Here is a 7,302-nt window from a genome sequence, read left to right on the forward strand (position 1 = left end):
TCAACAAGAAGCCAACAAGAGGTACATTAGCTTCAACAATATTTGGCTTTCATCGTGAAGATTGTAAGCTGACATTTAATGTCCCAAACCAATACCAATATCCTCATGACACAAGTAAACCAACACTCTACCAACTAGCTCAATCTGTTGCATATTTAGTTCCAACTGGTTTTCATAGTCACACTGAGCCAACCCAAAGATATCTCCCATGAGAGATTTAGAATGAACCCTCAACAATACATCTAGTCCATCATCCATGTTACTCTTAACCATGGAAATATGTTCCATGCATTCCCACTTTGAACGGTAGCAATATGCTTGAAATGGTCCTGACATTGTAGGCAACCTAACAATAGCACTTAGTTCAACCAACTTTTCACATTTCTTCCTATAACCAATGAGATCTGCAATAGATATAAGTGGTAAATTATGCTCCTTTGCAAATTTTTGCAACCTTGGTAAGCGAGCCATTGAACCATCATCATCAACTATCTCATAAAGCACTACAATAGGATTTAATCTTGCTAATGTTGGCAGATCTGTAGATGCTTCTGTATGACCATATCTCTGTAGGACTCCCCCTTCTCTGTATTTTAGAGGGAAGGTATGACCAAGTCTCCTAAAATCACCAAGTTTAGAATATGGAGATGTGAGGGCCAAAATTATCTTCGCCCTGTCTGTTGTTGATACCTCAGTATTTGTACCCTCTTTTGCATCCATAGATATTCTAAATGCAGTAAGAAGCTTCTATTCATTTTCCTTGTCTGGTACCATAAGTGGCAATTCAAGCCTTCTTAGGAATTCTTCCTTTATGGGAGATGATTTCTGCAGTTGATTCAATCTGGTTATAGTTTCTACTTTAGCGTAAAGTTATATCTTCTTCACTTCTGTATTATCCCTTTTGTTTGATTCTTTTGTAATATTCATATTTTTTTTATGACACTAACATACACATCAGCTGCGATGGAGTTGCAAGATGTGTTAGGTTAGAGCTTAGTTGGCACTTAATTCTTGGATTGATTGTATCACATAGGTGACTTTGTCCCATCTTCTCATCATGTTTCTTTAAACAATCATCTAACTTGTGACTATTACCAGTTGCCTCCCAAGGAGCCATATCAGGCATATCGGGTAAAGTTGTAAGGACACTATTAATTTTTCTCGCCAATAGATATTCCGGGTCTCTAACAGAAGAAACAACTGATAGTGTATATTCAAGGTTACTAGATGGACTCTTTGTATGTAACATAAGAATAACAGGTTCATACATAGGGAGCATATACACATGCTTCCCACTCCTAACATATTAGCGTTCATGAGCCTGCGTTGCATCCACTAATATTATTTTAAGATGTTATCTAACAACTTTTTTCCTTTTTAAATTATGCTCTTCACAAGTGTCATCAGCCACAACAATGAAAATTGTATCCTTTCTCTTTTCACTCTTAACAAGGGTGCTATTTCCCCTGAAAAACTGCAATGCTTTCATAGGCTCCTCTTGCTGCAGTCCCCCACTAGATTCATTACCAAAAAGTACTTCAAGAAAGCCTTCAAGATTAGAAACACATGTCAAACTCAAGAAAGGATTATCTTTTAAAATAATTGGCCTATCGAATCAAATAAGTGTGGGTCTTAAAAGTGATTATAGTTGCATATGTGTTTTAGGCAGATCACCTAATGGAGGAGGCTTGTCTTGAAAGTCCTCATAAAAGTCTGCCTTTATGATAATGAAATTCTCGAAGGGATATACACCATGGAACATTTTAGAGGCCGTGAGTAATGATTCAACTTGGGATTTTCGGGTTCCTTCTACAAACTAAGATTTCTGTTATTCTCCTCTTGAAATTGATTGATTCCATACTGTCCACATACAGACCACAATTGCTCAAGGCCTTTTCTATGCATGTGGAGAGGAGCTTCAACTTGAATGGGAATAGAAGACATTGTAAATGGTGCATATGTATTAAGGTCACCTCTCCTAGGTCGTGAAGATGATTAGAAACACTTCCATATAAAGCTAAAAATTGATCGGAGATGTCCCCTTCACTAGCAATAGGGTGATCTACCCTTTCAACTAGGAATAATAGTAATGCTAGATATAGCTCCTTTTGCTTTTGATTTGATATTTCAAGAGTGGACTACAATTATTTAAGGTATAGTCTCTTTGGAAGACTGAAGGAGATTCATTGGTTGGTTCATACTTCAAATGATTACCCTCATCCACCCTAAATTTTCTTTAAACATACATTGAATTTTTGCAGTGTTCAAAAAAACGGTGTAATTTATAAACAACCAGGTCAGATTTGCAAATCCCACACCAGAATTTTCTAAAAAAACCAAGGCATCCTTCACAAAATAGTGTTATTTCTTTCATTGCAGACCAGTAAAGGTTTCAATGGACAATGCTGTTGCTGCTAATTTCTTCTTCTCAAGTTTTGAGACACGCTTGAGCAAAGCCTTATTTAGACCTTCCTCATTATTTCCATTGCGGAGGTTTTTATTTATCTATATATTTTGCTTTAGATTAATGACATTAGAGGCATTCTTTACCACATGAATCTCTTGCTCAAGCTCTGAGCCAATACCATTTACATTGTTCACATCAGTTTACATAATCCGTTTCTTGGGAAATCCTGGTTTTGGTTGATGCAACTTTGTACATTTTTCTATAGTGGATGTTAATTGTTCTCTTTCTAGAACATGGGTATTTTTCGACCAGGATTCTACCTAAAACTTCTACATTTTGTTGTTTTGTTTCTGCTACTTTGGTATTGGATGCATATCCTAGGAAAATTATGAAATGAATAAAAATGTTCCTTGATAGAATAATCCTACCCCTTGCTCTCCACACATGTTTCCTTGAGAATCTCCATCAAAGAACCCAATCAGGGGGGTCACGTGAGATTCCAGGAAATTCGATCCTTCTCAGAATTTTTCTAGTTTGAAGTGAAAAATATTCCCTGTAGAGAGAAACAATCTTAGAAGCTTAAAGAAGAATGAAAATACTCACATTTTGGAAGATTACCATGTTCTTGGGCAACCAGATACCCCAGGCAACAGAAATAGGCAGAGGGAAATTTTTTTATACTTCTCCACCAAGTGAAAAAGAAGGAACTCAAAGGATATCTGATCCAGATTCTCCCTAATGCCCAAAACTAGAAGAACTACATGCAAAATTTTCTTATTAGTAGGACAACAAATAGAAATATGTTCAATCGATTCATCGAACTATTTTTAGAGGAAGCAATAGTTTGGTCTAGTGAGACATATTTTTCGCAGGTACTCCTAGGTTAGAACTTTGTCATGAAGAAAAAGTAAGGTGAATCATTTTAGGTTGTTAGGAATATTCCATTTCCAAATAAATTTGTTCCACCAACTAGAATCTTGGACCCTTGTAGAATGAGCTATTGTATCACATTAAACAAGACCAACCATTTCCTTACCTGAGGAGGAATACATCTCCAGACTTGAGTTACTTAAATAGACCCCATTGATAATTTATCTCCTTAGTGAAAGAGTTCCACTCTTCCAAAGAACCATCCAGTCCCAATTTAGCATAACTCAACCAATAATTCTTAGAAGATATAGTAAAGACCATTCTTTAGCATTATGGAGGGAGAATAGGCATTTTTCATTTAGGCATTGGATCAGATCAGAAGATAATTTGAAGACACAAGAACTACCTATAAAGGGTCCTTTCCTAAGATCACTTTCTTACCATCCCCAACTTTCCAAGAAAGACAAATAAAAAGGAATGGGAGAAAGTCAATAAGGGTCTTCCAAACAATGGATCCCCTCTTGACAAGTTTGTTTGCTTCTCCTCTAAAAAAATCCATCACCAACATTCTTTTTAGATGCTTTTCCTTTAAAAATTGGCCCCAAGGTCCCACACCAAATAGGCCTCTCCACATAAATTTTAGGGCCAAAGCTTTACCAAACCAATGTAGATTTTTAAAACCCCACCCACCAAGACTTTCAGTTTAGATAAGGAGTCCCAACAAGCTAGGTGAATATGTTTCTTACTATTTTACCATTCCTCCATAGGAAGTTGAACATTTTTTGCTTGACATTATTTATAGTAGAAACGGGGATTTTAGCTACAGACAACCAATAGAAAAATGTTTTGTAGCACAGATTTTACTGAGACTTGAATGGAGTAAAAACAATGGAGAAATAAGTTCTTACTGGTTTCCTCTATAGATCTACAAAGGAGACATTCCATACCTTATTTCCACTTTAAGATATTGACTGCAAGTAAGGATTTTACCCATAAGAGTATGCCACATCAATATTTTTTTTTAGCTGGTACAATTGTCTTCTAAAGATTATACCAACACCACTTAGAATTTACTTCTAAATTTAAAGCTTATTTATATCCTAACTCTATTGTGAAAACACCTCCAACTTCATTCAAACTCTAAATTAAAGAATCATAGTCTTGTATTAATATAAACCGATCCATTTCTAACTCACATATAAATGTATGCAAAGTAGGAATAAAATCCCCAATCAGGCCTAATATTTAGCAAAGAGCCGCCCTTGTGACTATCAACTTGTAGACTTTAGTTTGCTGATTTGATTTAACATGAAATAATTGTATTCATGTAGGTGACAAATCAGGTTCTCTAACAAATGTATGTATTGACTCTAAAACATAATAGTATCTTTTCCCAAGCTAATTTGGAACCATTCCCAACCCTCTAGGCTAGAAATTTCTTCGCAAGAGGGAACACTAATGAAAAATATTTCCAATGATTAGAACCTCCCTAAAATCATTTTAGCTCCTAGTGGATTGAGTCAATAATTGAACCAAGAGAAATATAATTTTGCACAAGAATCTTTTCTGAAGTATTTTAGAGGAAATGAATAGATTTGGCCATTAATGAACACCCAAAGGTAAAATATACTTCAATCCCCAATCTCCCCTAGCCTTAGGTTTTGTTATCTTTTCCTAGCCATCCCAATGATACCTCTTAAAGTTTAAGCACCCTTTCTAGAGGAAATTGTTACAACAATTTCTTATATTTTTTCTACCACTCTTTGGGATTGAGGAAAGAGTGTTAAAAAATAAGGATAGTTTCTAGAATGGATTTGACCAAAACCAACCTACCTCTATGAGAGAGACATTTGTGACAACAAATACTAATCCATTGTTCTAAATTTTTAACAATCCATTTCAAGTCATTTCCTCTATGAAGAAAACCCATGGCACATCCTCGTTTTTCCAAGGCTATTCAATGTCATCCTTACGCAAAAAACCCTCCAATGTTTTCAATGCTTTAAACACTTCCTATGAGAATCGTTGGACCAGAACTATCTCCCTTGACGTTGCAGGTTCCTTCTCACTTAATATGGGTCATATCTCATTTTATTCAACTAATCACGCTAACCTATCTTCCCATGAGTAATTTTTAGCCAAGAGGTTTTGATTTCAAAGGAAACACACAACATATTTGTTTTTTTTCTTTGGATATGTTATTTTTTCAAAAGTTCCATTTGATCAGAGTTGAGCACCCTCTCCCCTAATCACAATATCCTCTAATCACCAATATTAAACCTTCTCATCGAAGACCTTGGCTTCCTTGCTTGGTGTTTCTTGTTCCTCCATTTCCATAAATCATGCCATCTTTCTTGACTATCGATAGTGCTTCACATAATTATTTGGAGAGAAATAGAAGCCCTTGCTCAATTTACCTCTCCTTGTAAGCATGTTGGATCACTCCATTATTGTCGTAACCTATTGTTGGTCATTCTATGCGTTGTTCTCAATGTGTTTTTCATATCCATCCTTGGCTTCACTCATAAAAAAATCTTGGCATGGTCCAACCATTTGCAAAGCTTATGGTGAATGCGGTTCTTGCATCTTAATTTGTAAAACATTCGACCCAACCTTGATAGGATTCACCAACTTATTCAATCAATTCACCTTGTTTGGATATTATTCTATGAAGTGTTCTCCTTAGCATAGACAACATCTAATGGATTCACCAACTTTCTCAACTAGACAAGGTCATTCCAAGATGGCAAGGCTATTAGCTTAGCCATATCGTATCTCAATTATGTCTAAGACCGGCAAGTCTTGTAGGTAAGCTTCAATGCTAAAAATAAAATATTTTAGTTAACACACCCATGACATCTATCACACGATCATATCAACCATCCTCTTTAGTCTTTGGTCCACTACTTCTCTATCTACTTGTCATTCTATGTCATCAAGATGATGCCCCATTCCTGCTAGAGTCATGTCTCCTATACTATTTCCATCACTTGTCTCACATATAAAAAAATGTCACACATATATATGAGATTGTTCTATAAGTTTTAATGTTGCAATGTTCCATATGGCATAGGCCAATCATGTCACATTGCAATACTTATCCACATGTGAAGTCAAGTTGACCCAACTTCTATGTGGTTCACAAATTAGTGATTTTTCCTGTGCATCCTCCTACACACATCATGTTGACACATGCATATCATTTCAAATTGATGTCAAAATATGTGTCACTTGCTTCATTGTAATACCACCTGGTTTGTCATATAATTCATTCTACCATCCACCAACATCATGTGCTCTTCAAAATTAGACTGTAGACATATCTTGTCTAATCAACCTCCATATGACCCCCTTGGAACTTAATACACCTAATATTCTCCCTTTTCTCATTACATATATCGATTGCTTCATCATGTATCAAGTGCACTCATCCACCTAGTCCATAGTTGTTCTAACCATTTGTTTAAGAACATGTTGGTTACTTGATTATGGTCATTCATTTTCCTACCACAAAATTTGTGTTGATGATCATTATATAGGTTTGTCACACAATGTATGGGCCTAAAACTAATATTCATACACAACTTGATATGTGCATCCACAACCCTTGTTTTAGTTTGTTACATGGTGTGTGAACCCAAGCCCTAGTCTCGACTTGTCACATTGTATGTGTGCCCAATATGTTTGACCATCCCCACGAAAGCCCCTTAGCATGTTAGATGCCTAATGTTTACCAACATCCATGTTATAGGGTCCATCTCAACCTTTGTCATGTCGAGCACATTTTGCAAGATTGTAGACATTAATGCCATGACTCAAGATCTTATGTTTCCCTTGACAAGGGCTTCAAAAAATCCATTTCCAAACATATATTTTGATTTTTTTTGAGAAATAAAATAAATGAAAGGAGTATTACCATTTTTATCACGGTTATAAATAATAAAAATGAAAAAAAATTGTACCAATTCTCATTAAATAATGTGAAGTATTTGACAATATATTCAACCTTGTGATGTGAACAACTA

The 7,302-nt window shown here is 35.6% G+C and overlaps 1 pseudogene; it reads right to left on the minus strand.

Moving 5' to 3' along the window:
- On the minus strand, positions 1-1,762 carry LOC149162132 (bifunctional riboflavin biosynthesis protein RIBA 1, chloroplastic pseudogene; annotated as a pseudogene).
- Between the last annotated feature and the right edge of the window lie 5,540 nt (positions 1,763-7,302).

Source organism: Pinus tabuliformis, chromosome 5_2 (assembly GCF_031772625.1).
Source record: "Pinus tabuliformis cultivar Carrire ecotype Pingquan chromosome 5_2, CPIR1, whole genome shotgun sequence".
NCBI classification, from domain to species: domain Eukaryota; kingdom Viridiplantae; phylum Streptophyta; class Pinopsida; order Pinales; family Pinaceae; genus Pinus; species Pinus tabuliformis.